We start from the raw sequence: 19609 nt of genomic DNA on the forward strand, positions 1-19609 counted from the left end.
CAAGTAGGAAGATGAGCTAGAAGATGACACTAGTTAGGGATTAGAAAGAATGGGTAAGGGAGAAGCTGGTTAGAGTTCAGGTTTGCTTTTAATGGTTCTAAATGGCAATAACTGGTATCATTTGATAATTTTAGTATTAAATAAAATAATATATAATACTTTACCCTAACATAAACAATAAATCAGAATATTACTAAGGACTTTCTGAAACCAACCGGAACGTGACGAACTAAAAACTACACGTACTGAAGTTCTGAAGTTACCTATCCGGACTGATTTTTGATAAATTTAGATCTCGATGAAGTGAATTTTCTCCCATTAACAGTAGTTGTACTGATAATTATTGACCGAATGTAGTGAGGTCTATGTTTTAACTCGAATTTTCTTTTGCCTGTATGTATGTAACGATTTACGGCCAAACGCATAGATAGAATTCTATGAGATTTGGCAGGAATACAACTGCGCGTCGATCGGTCGATGTATAAACAAGGTTTTTTGAAATTTTGCATTTTATGGATAATATGAAAGGAAAAGGAATTCCTCCATACTCCGATATCACTATATATATTATAATCATCTACTCTGAAGATATGATTAATCAGACTACAGAATTATTCATAATCAATCAGCTGACATACACATTACATAGATTACATAGATGTCTGGAGAAGCCATGTCTTTTACTATGAACCTGGGTTTACGTTTGTGCGTAAGTGTCATTGTCGACCACGACAGGGTGAGGATCTCAGATTGAGTAGCTTTCAATTTGTCTAAATAACCTAAAACATTATGTTCAAGTATGTTTTAATGGGGGAGGTTGAGTTTATACTTTTAAATGGTAATATGTTAATATTATTAGGAATGTTTTGATTCTTGAATAATAAACACAAATAATGAAAAGTTATTTGATTAGCTGTTTCAGCACACTTGAAATTTGGACAATATGAATGTCAACAATGCTTGTCGTCGTCGACTGCGGAAGTTTACGTACAATCGAAAATGCATCTATGGTCTATGGTTTAAATATTTTGATTTGCAGTCATTATGCGTTCCCATCAGTATCCATATTCTCACATTTGAAAAAAACAAATTTAATGGGTAATTAAAAATAATTAAATGAACTAAATAATGCTGAAGAAATTATAATATTTTTGATTGAAAAAAATTAATTTTCAAATATTTTCATAAGATGGAAAGATTATCACGGAACTGGATGAATTATACGAAATACAAATTCAAACGTGAACCGAGATTGTTAACATTTCAAACAGGTGACATCAGATACTTGTGGATGAGGTCTACTGTTCACATAACTACTAGTATAATAATATGAAATGGGCAAAACATATTGTACTGTATCTATAACCATCTACTGTATTCACACTTTCTCTTAGGAGGCAGAATGGGGATGAAGGTGTGGTTACTCTCATTTTACACTAAGTAGCAAACTATTAAAAACAAACTGATTATTGAAACTGAATAACACAATTATTGAAAACAATAAAAAGGCAAACAATGTTCAAGCACGTATTTTCTCATAAGGTTAGATGTCTGATGAGAGATTTATTCACACTTGTACGTGACAAACGTTTGATGAGAATGCTCGTTGCCGCCGGCATAGAGTGTGAATCAGTCTTGGCAATTGGCAGAATTTGCAATAATTTATAAACGTTTTCACTAACCTTGAAAACTTATTTCTGGTGGAATGTTTGAGGCGAAGAATGGAAAGATTGATATGCGATTGCCATGTTTGAGATGAGAACGAGAGTGACTATGAAATATATGTAAATAAAGCCAAAACATACAATATTCAATCAAAATGAATATTCTATATTATATTGTTGAGTGAAACTATTTGAACATTCATAATGTCACATCCTATACTCTCTGTAATAAACATGCGAAATATAAGAGCATACATTATTTATCAATTATGCATTATCTTACCTACAGTATTACTGATGTCAAGTATCCAAGATAATAGATTCCAGGTTCAAGAACGCCTCTTTCAAAATGGAGCACAAGAGAATGAAAGACATGATCATCATACACACCTGAAACACAAAATGAATAAAACGTCGGTATATGAAAAGAAGATGGATCTAGATTGCATTCAGAAGAAGCGTTAAAAAGTGTACAAACAAAAAAGAATAAACCAAATAATCGATAAGAAAAGAGAAACAACAATATGCAGGAATTTTATTTTTCCCAAAATAATTTACAAAACTAGTATTCAGATTTCAATGATTTGAAGCTCTTACATTATGACATTTTGTCAATGAAAAAGTTTTCAACAACAGTCTTAAATTGTATTTTATTTCAGTAATAATATAATAAACTCAAAGTCTAGCTTGATTAGCTTGTTAAAAATAAAAGTCAATTATTGGAGACTTTCAAATGGCTAATTAACGAAGGAGAATAATTAAGAGTGATTGATCATTGATCCAATTATAGTTTTTTCGATGACTGGTAACACAGTTTTTCGCTAATTCAGTTGGAAATTAGCATCCTAAAACAGTTAACCTTGTTGTTAGGATTAATGACTGTTCCGTTCTGTGGTTTGTATCATTGAAAATCAAAGGGGCAAAATAAAAAAGGTATGTCTACAGCGTTATTGTCCTGTCACCAGCTGGCTCGGATCTTTGTTTATAAGTAGACTTGAGATGCGCGAGAACACTAGCGTCAGGTGATCAATTCTCATAACGGCAAGGAAAGTTGTGTGAGTGAGCCACACCAGATTTTTTGTATTTGCTTAGAAACAAGACCAATCACTTCTTAATTTTTTAAATTTATTTATTCCAGTTTTCACAACATTACATTTCATCAAGTACAAATATAATAACCTCTCTATCTATTTAGCTATTTGAGAGGTATACAGTTAGAAAATTTATAGACAATAATTCTTTTATAACTCTTTGATAATTCCAATGAACACAAAGTCAACAACAGAAGTTCGAAAACAGTTCAGTACAGATTGTCGGTACACTTTTTTAGCATCCCACTTTGTCACACTATTCTGATACACAGATATCCATAGGCCAGTTTCACACGGCAGAGACCTCGCTCCTGGAATATCATATTACGGAAGATCATATTTCATATTTTGCAGCTCTCCTGTACTTTCACATGGGGATCTTACGAATAAGCCGACAGATCTAACAACTATGCCGACGTTTGCTCAAACCTATGACTCATCACTTTTTCTCAAAGTCCAACTTCCTTAAAAATATAGATAGAAGATTTCTGATTTCGGATTTGGATTCAGCGACCCCAAATTCTTTAAAGCGTAAGTCCCAGTTTCAAAAATACCCGAAAACAAGGGAGTTATTGCTGTTTTTAATATAGCTTTCCATTATCATATGATTATATAGTACATACTAAGATAATAATACTCCTGCCTCACAAAGGGACAGGCAAAGGTTTTAAGAAGTTTTTGAACACCTGAGAAGTTTATACATAAACATTTTTAATTTTTAAAAGTTCTAGTTTTCCAAAAAAATATTGAACTATGAAAAGATGAATCCAAATATGAAATCATAAATCATCTCCACTCATCACCCAATAAAATAGGAAGAAAAGGAATGTTGTACAGTAAAATTCACTGAATTTCAATTGTCATTCAACAATCCAATTTATCAGGTTCAAATAGTTGAATATGACTTTAAATTCCCAGCAATTATTGACTATTTCTTTTTACAATCAGAAAAATCTATTATGAACATACAGTATAAACATTGTGCTGATCTGAATCGATCTATGGTAATAATAGGAATTGAAAGAATAGAAAATGTCATGGCATTCCAAGTAGTGATTTCTGTGTAGAACTGTAGAACTGCTGAGTTGATAATGCATACTGAAAAAAAGTCATGAATAGCTCAGACCAGCCTGGCGACTTTGATGCTTTTGAAACCGGAATCTTGTTTTATTTTTATTAAAGAATGATACGGAATGAAAACCATGTATCATAGTACAAAGCTTTGTATCATGAGTAAGATTGACAATCATGGCTTGTCGATTTTAGTTGCTGACCTAAATCCTCATTCCTCAGTCGTAGAACTATGGACCAAGCGCGAGCATTTGCCTTTTATGTCATACTAGCCGTCAGGCTCGCTTCGCTCGCCATATCCGTCTAGCCAGGGGGCTCCGCCCCCTGGACCCCCGACTGGATCGTCCAGGAATGGGATCAGCAGGCTCGCTTCGCTCGCCTGCATTTTCCATTTGAGCATTTTTTATCATAATGTTAGGACAATCCAGTCGGGGGTCCAGACTAAACGTCTGGCTAAACGGATATGGCGAGCGAAGCGAGCCTGACGGCTAGTAATATAATATTCCCAGGATTGAAGTAGCAGTGCCCAATCAAATTTTTCCGCGATAAATGCATTCAAATTTTCAACTTGGTGCCAACCTAACAAAGTCAACTCAAACTCAACTTAATGCCAAGCTGACAAAATTATTAATTTAGTTGCCAGTTAACAACTGTTTCGAAGAGGTACTCTATTCAGATTATAGTTCTATATTAACATATGATATGAAAATTTCAATCATAATTAAGAGATTGGGAGAAAAAGAATATACATGCTAAAATACGAACTTTAAACCCTTAAAAATAACCCTTAGAGTTAAAATATTGCCAAAAGATTTCTTAGTGCGCCTCTAAAGGGCCAACTGAACATATCTACCAAATTTGAACGTTTTTGGTCCGGTAGATTTTTAGTTATGCGAGTGAGTGAGTGAGTGAGTGAGTCAGTCAGTCAATCAGTGAGTGAGTGCCATTTCGCTTTTATATATATAGATACCGTCGACACAAACTTATGAAATTTATGAAAAGCTTGATAGCTTGAATAGTGATCTGATATTTGTTACTCGTTTTTATTCTAAGACATAATATGTCTTAGACTAATATTTTTAATGTTTCTTCAATCGGCAGGAAAACTTTGGTTTTTCAAAGTTATCTTACTCCCTTATTTTGGGGTATTTCCAGAAATCAAGATAAATAACCTACCAAATTTCCTACACGAATACAGTGTAAGTTGTATTATAATAGCTAGAGTACTTACGTACTGTATAGTACAGTACCTGTTCGTTTTTACCGTATAATTATATGATAATAGAAAGCTTTATTAAAAACAGCCATAACTTCCTTGTTTTCGGATATTTTCGAAAACGGGACTTACGCTTTAAAGAATTTGGGGTCGCTGAATCCAAATCCGAAATCAGAAATCTTCTATCTATATTTTTAAGGAAGTTAGACTTTGAGAAAAAAGTGATGAGTCATACTTTGTGGAACCGTCGGCATAGTTGTTAGATCTTGCCTCTGCTTGCCTCGAGGGGAAAAGACGTGACAAAACGAGGTTCCTGGATAGGAGTCACCATGTGAAAGACACGATTTGACTCAATGTACTTCGACAAAAAAACGAGAACACTGTTCAGTGTTCAAGTTGCACGTCTCCTATCGTGTGAAAGAGGCCATACAGAGTACAAACCTACAAACCACTCTCGGTCTCAGACAGCACCGTATCGCGCATGCGTTAGTAACGGTTTTTCCCGTTTCATTCAGTCAGATCTTTGAATGTAACGTTCTTTGTGATGATGGTTACCGAGCACCGTAACTGGAGCCGTCATTCCATTTTGATGAGGATATTATTATCCAATGATGATTTATCATTAAATTCGATATCATAATCAATGTATTATCATCATTTCAGTCAATAAAAGAAAGAGTACTTTTCAATAATATAATTGATAAAATATAACAGTTGTTATTTAACTAATGTTAAAAACACTATAACTAAGTCAGCATATTGTCATTTCAAAGCAAAAACCTAACCCCCCAACATCCCCTTTTATATATTTAAAACATTAATAAACATAAATCTTTGTAAAAACCCGTAATCCCTTCCAGCATATTGCAATTTCAAAGCAAAATCCTAACCCCCTAACCTATCTTTCCACCTTTGAAATATCAAAAACCATAATTCTACCTGTTTCCTAGCCCTTTCCAGCATATTGCAATTTTAAAGCAAAAACCTAACCTAGCCTTATGAAACATTATGGAATATAACTTGAAATAACCTAACCCCTAACCCTTTCACATTCAATACTTTGGATTTCAAAGCAAAATCCTAACCCCCTAACCTATCCTTTCACCTTTGAAACAACAAAAAGCATAACTCTACCTGGACCCTAGCCCCTTCTAGCATATTGTAATTTCAAAGAAAACCCCTAACCTATCCTTATGGAACATTATTTAATATAATCTAAATAAAACCTAACCCTCAACCCTATTTTGTCAATTAGTTGAATTTCTACATTGTTGATTGTGGCAACCTTGCAATGCGTGAAAGGGATAAAGCCATCTGCTTTGTTGAGTGATACACTAGGATAGCAACACCATTGTAAATCACACACTGCCATTATAACGTGGACCTCACTATAGATACTCAAAGAATACTTTTGAATAACTATGTGATAACTGTGATCGTTGCTGGCCGTTACTCTGTATCTGAGACAAAGAGAAGCTGCTTACAGAAGGCATTTGCTGCCAACTTGATTTTCATCGTCTCATCCACACATACGCACAGGTTACAACCAAGATTTATAATAGTTACTCTTGCTAAAACTCATTTTGATTTTGACTTTTTCGTAATAATTGACCGAGCGAAGTGAGGTCTAAGATTCAAGTCGACGGTTTGGCATTTCTCTTAATGTTTAAATGTATAAATGTATAAATGTTTAAATGTTAATGTTTAAATGTTTAAATGTTTAAATGTTAAATGTTTAAATGTTAAATGTTTAAATGTTAAATGTTTAATGTTTAAATGTTTATATGTTATATGTTTATATGTTTATATGTTTATGTTTATATGTTTATATGTTTATATGTTTATATGTTTATATGTTTATATGTTATATGTTTATATGTTATATGTTTATATGTTTATATGTTATATGTTATATGTTTATATGTTTATATGTTATATGTTTATATGTTATATGTTTATATGTTTATATGTTTATATGTTTATATGTTGCATTTACGGCGAAAAGCGGTAATAGATTTTCATGAAATTTGACAGGTATGTTCCTTTTTAAATTGTGCGTCGACGTACATACAAGGTTTTTGGAAATTTTGCATTTCAAGGATAATATAAAAGGAAAAAGGAGCCTCCATCATACGCCAATATTACCGTAGAAATCAGACTATAGAATTATTCATCATAAATCAGCTGTCTAGTATGTCTATAATACTACCCGTTCAAAAACATCGAACATCTTGAAAATTTATCATTCCAGCAACGTTAGTAGACAGTTGACTATAATACTACCCGTTCAAAAACATCGAACATCTTGAAAATTGTATCTTTCCATCAACGTTGTAGACAGTTGCAGCCAGACCTGATAACAGCGCTCACATTCACATTCCGAGACGACACGTCACGGTACGATAGGACAGAAATCTCTATGTTTATTTAGGATTTTTCTAGACATTTTAAATTGATGAATTATTTTTGAGAAAACATAACAACAGGTCAACGTAAAGTTACTCTAGACATTTTAAATTGATGAATTATTTTTGAGAAAACATAACAACAGGTCAACGTAAGTTACTGAGCGCGAGGTCTACTGTTCACAGAACTACTAGTAATTATAACCTTACTTTCATCAGAGTATAAACATTACAAGAAATGAACTCAACAAAAAACATTTTTTTCTACTATTTTAAATTTTGAACCCTTAATTGCTCAAATTATACATCGTATTTTTATATGTGTCTATTTAATCTTGTTGAATATGACTTAAATTATCTAACAAACAAATCTACTTATACTAGGCTCAATTCAGTGTTTATAAAAAATATAACATTCTGGAAGTAAACTACTAGCTTCAAATACGTTTTGAACCATAGCCAACTTATTATAACATTGAATCAAGTATTCTAACCTCATTAACATTGACAACGGGTAAGTAATTTAATAACTTCAACCAGAATAATCTAAAGTGAAGGAAATAGCTATTTTTCCTATTCGTTATTAATTCTCATAAAATATGCCTTTAATTCCTTTTTAGCTTCACCTTTCCTTTCAATTTTCTTAATTCTATGGGGAAAGAGTTCAATAAATCGTGTATTCTATTATTAGGTAAGTTTTTCCCAATAAACATTATTATATCTCTGCGTTCTGTAATTTCTTTGTCGCAGCCAATAAACAATTTCATTTAATACGCAATATTCCTCTTTAAAATAGTTCCTTGACAAGTCATGGTACTTGGCTAATGAATCAAATGATAAAATTCCCAACAGATTTCTCTCAATTCCATTAAACAACGTTTGAACAATTCTTCTCAGAGTCCTCTCCAATGGCAATTTTACGTATTGAGGGGCTAGGGAGTACACTGTTATTCCATAATTAATAATACTCTGTATCATTGAGAAGTATATAATTCTTTTGGTATTCACTGGAAAGTAATGACTAATTCTAGAACACTCGTGAAGCGCCACCTTCATTGTTCTTGTCATTATATCAATATGTGTTTTGAATCTCATAAATGTAAATCAAAGTTTATACCCAGATGTTTAATACTATCATTATCTGGAAGGCGTTGACAATTGCATACTACTCTATTCTCTCTTAAGCATTCTGTTTTATGGCATACCACGTTGAACAAGTTAAAAGCATTTACAGTTATTCTATGGTTGTTAAATATAATCATTTGAGTTTTCTGAGCATTCATCTTGATAGAATTATTGTAAAAATATTTCACTACCATATTCAGATCCTGCTGCATGTTTCTCAAGCCCATTTGTAAATCACTATCCATGACATAGAGTAAGTTATCGTCTGCATATTGTAGTATAGTACCCTTGAATGCTAGACTAGCCAAGTCGTTGTCATAAATATTGAAGAGTGTCGGCGAGATTATACTACCTTGAATTAATCCGCATGTCTGATTATAACCACTACTAATTGATCTACCTATAATGACGTGCAATCTCCTATCCCTAAAATAGTCCTCAAATATCCTAAGTAATTTTCCACTAAAAATGCTTATCAATTTTAGTTTGGATAGCATGATCTTATAATCCACCAAGTGGAATGCCTTACTAAAATCTGTTGCCACCGCTATTACAAACTTAGTGCACCATTGATGTCATTTTTTCTAATAAGTCAATAGTAGATTTCTTATTAACAAATCCGTATTGTGAATTATTCAAAATATTATGTTTGTTTAAGTAGTGTTGTAACTGCATACATAAGTAGTGCTCTAAAATTTTCATTATAAAAGATACTGAGCCTACTTGGCCTATAGCTTTCTAAATTTTTTCGAGAACCCTTTTTGAAAATAGATCTAAGGTAAGTTACTTTCAATAAATGTGGTATATTCCCAGTATCAACAATTCGCTTAATTAAATGCATCAAAATAAATTTCAAATAAAATAAGTTGGACTTTATATCCTGCGGTCTAATTTTATCAGGGCCTGCAGAAGATTTGTAATTAAGATTATTTACTGCTTTGATTAATAATTCTTGATTAATTTTTCTCAGATTCATGCTCATTTTATTGCCAATAGTATAATTGCCCTCCTCAAATTGTGCTGCCAAGTCAAATGGCTCTCCATTCATCTCATGATTTATTTTTTCAACACTTTCTTTGAAACAAAAATTAAACCCTTCTAGTAGATTAGACATTTGATGCTCATCATTAATCTAGAAACTACTATTAATTGAATCTAAAATAGTAGGTTTACTTTTCTTATTTATAAACTGATTGATGGTCTCCCAAGTTTTCTTGATGTCATTCAAATTATCAGAAAATATCCTATGATAATACAATCTTTTCTCATTACGAATCTTGAATGTAACCTCATTTCGAATCTTCTTAAATTGATCTCTTAATTCCAAGTTGTATTTATTTTTTCTCAACCTACTCCAAATATACTCTTTCCTATCTATTAAATTCCTAATACTATCATTGAAGCAGGGATTTTCTGTCTTACCTCTATTGAATTTAACTTTTATTGTACTTTTATCATATATACTTGTAAATTTATTCAATATCTCATTGTAGATCTGATGGGGCTGTGATATCCAATATAGGCCACCAATTTTCATTTTGAATGAAATAATTAACTCGTCTATTCAAAATTATACTTTTACAATCATCAATATTCTCTATATGAACATACGAATTATTTTTCATAACAATCTTCAAACCTGTCCAATAGTGATCAGCAATTTTATTTTCAACAACAAAAGATGAAAATGAGAAATCATCGTGCAATTTAACATTTATATGGTCTAGACACTTAGACATTATCATACAATTCATCTCTAGTTGGTTTCTGAATACTATTATACAACCATTAGAATACAATACACTTAAATAATTATCTGATCCATATATATAACAAATATTAGTAATATCTCCCATCGTAACAATATTATTTCCATTTTTAATCCTTTTCAAGGATAAAAAATATTCTTGCTCTTTATTAAACAAATGACATTTTGATTGGGAGGCCTGTAGAATGCTGCTAATATCATCTGTTTCCCATTATCATTAACTCACAGTGCGTACAGACTTTCGCTCTGCTCCGCAACCGAACGTCACTCGAGCAGAGCGATTGATGATCGACCGGGGAGCAAGAGTGGGACGTGAGAAGAGCTAACATCTCCCATAACGTTCATGATCGGTGCGAGTGCAGAGCGGGGGCGGAGCGATGGCGGAACAAGGGCGGAGCGTGCGTGGGGCGGGTTGGAGGCGCGTATATCTGTACGCAGCTTAAGACACATCATTTCAGCGGTTTTAAACTCTATTAGAATCTCATCGACATTCCAACCATCTCTATAGAAATTGCCAATCCTCCCCCTCCCCTTCCATCTGATCTACATTTAAATTTATTTCCAAATCCCGGAGTCCCGTATAAATTTGTTTCTTCATTTCTTAAATTGATTTCCGTTAATACAATAAAGTCTAATTCATTAATTAGATTATCTAATTCTATCCTTAAACTATCCCAATGTTTTCTCAAAGATCTTATATTAGTGCATAGAAATCTTATTTCATTACCGGACACAATCTGCTTTTTCAAAAAAACCCTAGTCTCATTCAAATTTTGAAAACATAATGTATCATCATATAAATTCAAATCCTTATTATCTAATTGATGCATAAAAAATTATTAACTTATATATACAGATTCAGTTAAAAATTAGTACAAAGTAAAAAAAAAACCTTGTGAAAATTATCCTATATTGAATAACCGAATTTACAGTTCTTATTTTGTAAGTGATTGACAGATTTAATAAAATATTGCTTTAATGAAAAAAAAATGAATGTATTTACTGATAAACTTAATTGGCCATGGATCGATTAAGTCAATTCATTTTATTCAGATCGTCCAACTTGATAATTCGAATAGCCTTCGATAACTCATCTTTTTTGACCATTATTCTATCACCGTTCATCCACACAAATTTATAATTTTTCACCTTATTAAACTCTTTCACTTTCATCATCAGCGAATTAAAATAAGGTGTTAGATGATCGTTGAAGTATATCGCTCTTTTTGGACAATGTGGATTTATTAATCCAGTATCTGGTTTCTTTTTCCTTGCTGCTTTAATTATTTTATCCCTAACCGCTCTAGAGTTCAATTGCAGTATTGCAGGACCTGTGAGAATACTATTATACCTGTAAGAATTATATTCCTGGATCTTGCATATTGCTTTTCACATTCCAGTGTTGTTCTTCAATCATCCAACTCTTTTCTTAACTTTGCCGATTCTCCTTGAATAATTTCCATATCTTTCCTCATTTCTCCTACCTTAAGATCGATATTCGCAATCATATCCTTCATTTCATCCATCTTTTCAGTGATTATTTTATCCTGTTTGGCAAACAATTTTTCCATCATACTTTTCATTGCGATGAAAGCAGGGTCTGTAGATTCTTCAAAGCTATTCAATCTACTCCTGGATCTACATTCAGGACATTCCCATTCATTTTTTTTCTGCACTCCTTTTGCCTTCCACGTACTTTTTGACACTCCCGAACAGTTATAATGCAAACCTGATTGACACCTGCTGCAGCCTGCAGGTAATAAAATCATTATCATCCAGTAGATCTTTATCGCAAACTGAACAGTTCATTGTTTTTCTTTGTTTAATATTCAACTTTAATGAGTAGTATGAATTTACTTACGAAAAAAGATTTCAGTTTTGTACTCACTTCCCAGTCTTTAACCTCAAAATGAACTGTCACTGCAGGCCGGTTTCTAATCACTCACCCACAGCTATTTATCACTCCTAATACTTTCGATCACTTTTTTAGCCCAAATATACAAAAACATATTATTTATATTAATTTATTTTTTAGAATTGACAAATCTAAACTAGAGCTTCGAACTTAGATTGAATCCATGCACTGCTACCTTGATAAAAAGAATGATTATTCCATAATGGAAACCAGGTTACTTATAAGACTGATTGGCCTATAATTGCTTGGTTTAGAGCGATCTCCTTGTTTGAAGAGTGGTTTTATTTTGGCTTTTTTGAAATGTTTGGGGAAGTATCCTTGCTCAAAACATTTATTGAAAATTATTGCTAGAGGTTGCGAAATAGTGTGACCAGTGAGTTTGAGTACTGTTCTAATGAGATTATCCATTCCAGGAGAGCAGTTGTTCTTCAGCTCTTTTATAGTTGCTTCAACTTCATCAGAATTTGTAGGTTGCAAGAAAAAATAATTCAGTAGGGGGATTTCAATGATGTCATCATTAATATCACGGTTAGGAGAGTTTGTCAGCTCATTGTTCAAATTTTGTCCACGTCTTTCCCCTACCTTGGTGAAAAAATCATTGGTGGCATCAACACCAATTTTAGTACTCTCTTTTCTCCTCTCTCCGATGACATCATTAATACACCTCCAAAGTTTTGACCTATTGCTCTTACATTGTTCTATCTTGTTTTTATAATGCGTAATTATAATGAAATAATGCATGTAATTTAAGAGAATATGACGCTCTAAGAGGTCATGATTAGAACGGATTTTTTCATCAATCGTTAAAAATTTATAAGGCCAAAAAGATGAAAAAATCGGAGCCGGAAGGGGTTTTCTTCAAAATGTGACACCTTCGAGAGCACATACCTAGAAAACTGGAAGAGATATGGAAAAATGTTAGAAGTAAGACTTGCAGACTAATTTGTAAGCTTTAATTTATGCAAAAATTTTCGAAAGACGCATATTGTTCGACATGTGTGCAAAAACAAAAATATGGTACTTTCAAACCACCCCCACCCCCTTAGCACAGGGGGTAGGAGTGAGGATTTTTTATATGTTTACCCCCTTACTATCCTTGAAAGAACGCGGGGTCAAAAATTTATTGTGTTCCACACTTTTCCCTCAAATCGTTCGTTGACTGGACTATAGCTGACGGCCGATTGATTCTGTTTTGTTTCAACTGCGATGGCAGATATTCCCAGACTATGAATAATTTACATCATGTTGGTGGGTAACCATTATTGAATACGTATTCTACATAGCTACTCAACTCACAAACCGAATAAGTAAATAGCTCAATAAACACAACCTGGCAAATCCCACACAGCGCAATTATTAATATGCAAATAAGGCTGTAGTTGTTCATCACCTATATAATACAACGATGATAGCTGCAGAGAACGATCCTGTACAGCTATCAGGACTGTATTCGGATTGGAGGCGAAACAGATCAAGTTTCATTGGCAGTTTGAGGCACAAACTGATAAGTGATTAGCGAATAAAATCCTGATCAGCATACTGGCCCAGTAAGTGTAACAACCTTCAATCACCATTCTAGATATAATGGGAGCGATACTGAATAGCATAAGGCTATTAAATACCAGCATATTTGGTATTTAACCAAATGGTGGTTTGTTTTATGATCGGACTAGATTATCCAATCAGAAACCTTTATCATCAATGGCGATTCATCTCACAAGGAAAGTGGAGAGTAATATAGTAATTTTATCATTTTAAAAAATCGAGTTTAGTCTATGGTTACTTGTATTAGGATTTTAGACGAATTATAAATTCTCCAAAACCTTCTAAAGAAGGTTTGACTAGAGGAGTCAAGTTTTACATTATATTAAAAAAAAACATAGAAATAGTACATTGATATAATCAATCAGTGATCCCAAAATAATAATTTTCAATTTAAATCATATCAAAAGAGAAATAGTTTTCAATCTTGGGTAGAAAAAAAATTAATTGATACATTGATAATAATTCATTTAATTGTATTGTGTAGCAATAAAATAATAAAACAATGGGATTTCAGTTGTTGCTTATCACAAACAATAATACACAAGAAAAAAAAATATCAAGTGAAAGAAGAAAGATTAAACAAAGGATAATAATAATAATAATAATATTAATCTTAAAAAAATAACAAAGATTTGTGAAAGGAGATACATTGAGTATGTTGAGATAAATGACTGGAAGGCTCAGTAGACATGGAGATCTATCAACAGATTTTTTTGAAGCCAACTAGTTCTCAAACATTAGAACTAGGGATGGGTATCGGAAGACAAAACATCGATGTTTTGAACATCTATGTTTTTTCACCTTAACATCGATAAGTGAAAAACATCGAACAGTAAACATCCATGTTTTTAAACATCGATGTTTTAAACATCGACGCATCGCCGTACATTAAGGATGATACTATGAAGACTATTATACAGAGTATTTCAGAAGTAGTGTCGAACATTCTAGGGTATTGTTCCTGGATGATAGGAGACTGCAAATGTCGTATTTGAAGTATTCAAAACTCAGCGGTTATCCTTATAGCTACAATTTTCTTTTTTTCACTTAGGAATTTTTAACTCAAAATTAAATAATTTTGAATAAAATGAATACTCAAAAGCATCAGAAACTATGAATGAATAGATTTTTATTAGTATTAATAAAGTGAAAATGATACAATGTACAGTATATGATACTTTACACTTATTCTTGATAAAAATGATAAAACAGGGTGAAATCAATTTAATTGAACCCACAACACTTCTGTTAATAAGCTTACCTCAATTATTTTGGAAGTTGATTGATTCACTGGTATATTTTTTTTATAATCTCGAAATACTTAAAAGTACAAAAAACTTCTAAAGTGACTACAATTTTATCTGGAGCTATTGTTCCAATATTTCAACAGTTACTAACTGGAATTACAGCAATTTTGGACTTGTGGAATTCAGTAACAGTCTTTCGAATAATTGAAGTCAGATTGTGACTAGAAAGATACATCTATTATTATCAACTCTATTATAGGTAGTTTACAAGATTTGTCAACTTCATAGTTAAGTCAGAAACCTCTCGGGGATATCCTCGAAGATTCTGTCTGGAATTTCATCCTAAGCTAATTTTAGCAATCATTGTTACTCATATCGTATTTATTCAATACCTGATAGTTTTATTTAGGAAATGGAAATGATTAAAGTTTTTTTATATGGATATCTACACTCCTTACAATACGAGGACCTCTATTCCACAGCTAGATTAATTGGTGTTAAACGTATGTTGAGGAAAGCACTTGTAATAAGAAAAATCTGGTGTGGCACACTCACAGAACTTTCCTTGCCGTTATGAAAATTGATCACCTGACGCTAGTGTTCACGCGCATCACAGTCTACTTGTAATAGAATTTGACTCAACACGAGCTTTATTCGACATTAAATATGTGTCTTAGTAACAGAGATAACAGATTATAAATATTACAGCTGTTTTATCATCACAATCTTCCCCCCTTAATATCAATCGGCACTCGTGGGGTATGGGGCGAGCTGGCGAAGTGAGACTGTCGATTCTCTGCCGTTGTTGTGGCGAACAAACGCATATTCAGGGTTACTCTCGATTAATTCAACTTTTTCAACTTGCGATTCTTGTTTTGAGTTTTTTGTCATCTTCTTCAACCATACTGGTCCAGGTGTCAATAGCCAGGTTGGTAATGGTTTTCCATTACTTGAGTTTCTTGCATGTAAAAACATCCGCTCATGTGGTGTGCAGTTGGTGCTTGTGCATAATAGGGAACGAATAGAGTTAAGGGCATCGGGGAGAACTTGTTCCCAGTGACTGTTGTTCAAACCTCTCGATTTTAGGGCTAGCATCACACTTTTCCATATAACTCCATTGTACCGTTCGACTTGCCCATTACCGGCTGGATTATAGGGCGATGTTCTGCTGCTGGCAATTCCTTTTGATAGTAGGAAATTTTTCAAAGCTGATGACATAAACGATGTTCCTCTATCGGAATGTATGTAAGACGGTACACCAAAAAGAGAGAATAGTGATGTAAGGTGTTTTATTACTGTATTAGTAGTCATGTCAGGACAGGGGAAGGCAAATGGGAATCTGGAATATTCGTCTATAAGAACTAAAATATACTTGTTCCTTGAACTTGATTGTAGTGGGCCTTTGAAATCCATATTAAGACGTTCAAATGGTCGAGTTGCTTTGATAAGGCGGCCAGTTCCTTTGGCATAGCGTGGTTTCATTTCAGAACATGTAATACATTTGGAACATACTTCTTTTACATCATCTATTGAATATGGTAAGTTCTTTGTTTTGGTCCAATGATGGAGTCGAGTAACTCCTGGATGACACAGGTCCTCATGAATTTTTATCAGTTTCTTTATATCTGTATGGCATCCAACAGTGGCACAGACTCTTGATAGTGTATCTGCTGGTATATTCTCTTTTCCAACTCTATAAATTATATTGAACTTATATTCTGACAATTCAAGGCGCCATCGTTGGATTTTGTCATTCTTAATCTTGCTGGTTTGTTTATTACTAAACATGAATGAAACTGATTTCTGGTCTGTGATAAGTGTAAATTCTCGTCCAAGTATTAATGTCGCCATTTCCTGATTGATTCCACAATGGCATAAGCTTCTTTTTCCACTGCAGAGTGCCTAGTTTCAGATGTGGAAAGAGTTCTTGAGAAAAACGCCACTGGTCTCTCATTCTGTGTTAATACTGCTCCAATAGCGTAATCTGAGGCATCAGTTTCCAAAGTGAACGGGACTTTTTCATCAATGTGCACTAGAACTGCAGATCCTATTTCTTTCTTTAATGATTCAAATATATTTCTGCATTCTTCATTCAACGGGAAGTGAGTATTATGCACAAGTGGATGGATCTTTTTTGAAAATTCTTTTATCCATTTGGAGTAGTGTGCAAGCATTCCAAGGACACGCTTCAATTCTTTCTGATTTTTTGGAGCTGGTAAGTCAAGGAGTGGTTTCAATCGATCTGGATCGGGCTTAATCATACCCTGACCAATTTCGAATCCCAGAAAGGTTAAATTCTCCATAGATATTTTACACTTTTCTTCATTAATCGTGAGGCCATATTTTTCTGTTGCTCTCCAGAAATTTTCTAAATTTTCATCATGTTCTTCTTGGGTCCTTCCGCATACAATAATATCATCTAAATAGGCATAACATGATGTCAAATTTTCTTGTTCTATGATTTGATCAATCACTTTCTGGAAAGCAGCTACTCCATTCGTGACTCCGAACGGAATTCTTTTGAATTGATACAGTTTGTGTCCAACTTCAAATGCGGTGAAATGCCTTTCCTCAGGCAAGATTGGTATCTGGTGATAGGCAGATTTCAGGTCAATAGATGAGAATATTTTATATTGCGCTACCTTATTGACTAATTCTTCCATTAGTGGTAGTGGATAGGCATCCAAATTCGTGGATTTGTTGATGGTCTGTGAATAGTCAATCACCATACGTTTCTTTTGGTTCTCTCTTGAAGTAACAAATGCTTGAGCTCTCCAAGAAGAATGACTATTTTCTATAATATCAGCATCTTTAAGCCGTTTGACTTCATTCATCATAAACAAGTAATCCTCTTCTGAATGTCGTCTCGATTTAGTTATTATAGGCCGACAGTCCGGTTGAAGATCACGAAACAATGAGACAGGTTCTACTGTAGCTTGGGCTAGAGCACACTTTTTAATTTCATAAGTAGGCCTTCTTGCGTCATTGTCTTCATTCAGTTGTAGTGCTGCTTTAGATCCACCGAAATCAAAAGTGATGGATGAAAAGTTCTTTAGAAAATCGTGTCCCAAAATTACACTAGCGCAACATTTGTTCAATACGATCAAAGGAAAATCATTATATTCTTCGTTCTGGAAATATATTTCACTCAAAGCGCACTCAGTTGTTTTAGTGTTGCAGGCACTTGAAGCAAATGTAATCAAATTGGAATATGGCATAGTTTTCATCTTCGATTGTACTACTAGTTTCTTATCTATAAAACTTGCTGTGCTCCCAGTGTCTAATAGTGCCAATGTATCTATTCCATTAACACGTATAGGAACAAGACATTTTGAGAGGTCAGTGCTGGTATTTGCTGCTGAAATTACTGTGGCAGATACCATTTGGTTTTTTTTATCGTTTCGTGCTCTGCATACTTTTGAAAAATGGCCTATTCGATTACAAGTTAGGCATGGTTGTCCTTTTGCTGGGCATTGGCTATTATCAGTATGATTATTATAGCCACAAAATCTGCATTGAATCTTCTTTTGGTAAGAATTACGGACTAAAGTCGTTTTCTCGGTATTTTTATTCTCGTTTGCTAGGACTGTGTTAACATATTCTGAACTGGTTTCGTATTCTTTAGCAATGTTTTCAGCATTCTCTAACATTCGTGCTTGTGAGATAGCGTCTTGCAAAGTTAGCGATTTCATTTCGAAAAGATGTTGTCTGATTTTCGATGATTCTAATCCGGAGATGAACGCGTCTCGGATATATTCACTTTTGTTATCGTCAGCCGTGACTGCTTGAAAGTTACATGGTAAACTTAGCCGTTTTAGTTTATTATAGAATTGATCAATTGATTCTCCATGGGTTTGTTTTGCTTTAGATAAGCAGTAACGTGCATGTACTACATTTTGAGGTTTTATAAAGCTTTCTTCAAGAGTTGTTATAGCTTCTTCAAATGATATACAATTGCAAATACTTTCAAAAATATTCGGTGACACATAATTGATCAAAACATTCAATTCATCCTTTTTCGGGATTGAACTGTTTTTTAAGAAGTTTAAAAATGTTACCTTCCAATGTCTCCACGTTTTCGGTGCTTCATCTGAATCTTGGTCAATCGATAAAACTGTTGGTTTCAGTATTTTTCCAAGCATTTGGTTTTGCGAATCGTTTTCTCCTTCACTGACTAAATCTTGACGTTTACTCGTTTTTCTTTTCGGACCCATTAATTTTATTTTTAATGTCGAATAAATTGTAATAGAATTTGACTCAACACGAGCTTTATTCGACATTAAATAATATGTGTCTTAGTAACAGAGATAACAGATTATAGATATTATAGCTGTTTTATCATCACACTACTATTATTCAAAGAAATACGCCAGCTGGTGACAGGACAATAACACAGAAGACACGAAGTCTGCTATCTCTTCATAGTGAATATTTATTCAATAGAATCAACAGATGCCAACAGTTTGCAATTGAAATAATAACATTTTCTCGAATTTCAAGCTTATTTTCAATTCTAGGTGAAAATGTTACTGAACATTTTTTGTAGAGATTTTCATGCTCAA

General features: G+C 33.4%; 1 protein-coding gene across 4 annotated transcripts in view; it reads right to left on the bottom strand.

The window, feature by feature from the left end:
- The window catches only part of LOC111056051 (protein numb), a 232212-nt gene that overhangs the window by 92066 nt on the left and 120537 nt on the right, over nucleotides 1-19609 (bottom strand). The window lies entirely within an intron of this gene.

The sequence above is a fragment of the Nilaparvata lugens genome, chromosome 5, assembly GCF_014356525.2.
Source record: "Nilaparvata lugens isolate BPH chromosome 5, ASM1435652v1, whole genome shotgun sequence".
In the NCBI taxonomy this organism is placed as follows: Eukaryota; Metazoa; Arthropoda; class Insecta; order Hemiptera; family Delphacidae; genus Nilaparvata; species Nilaparvata lugens.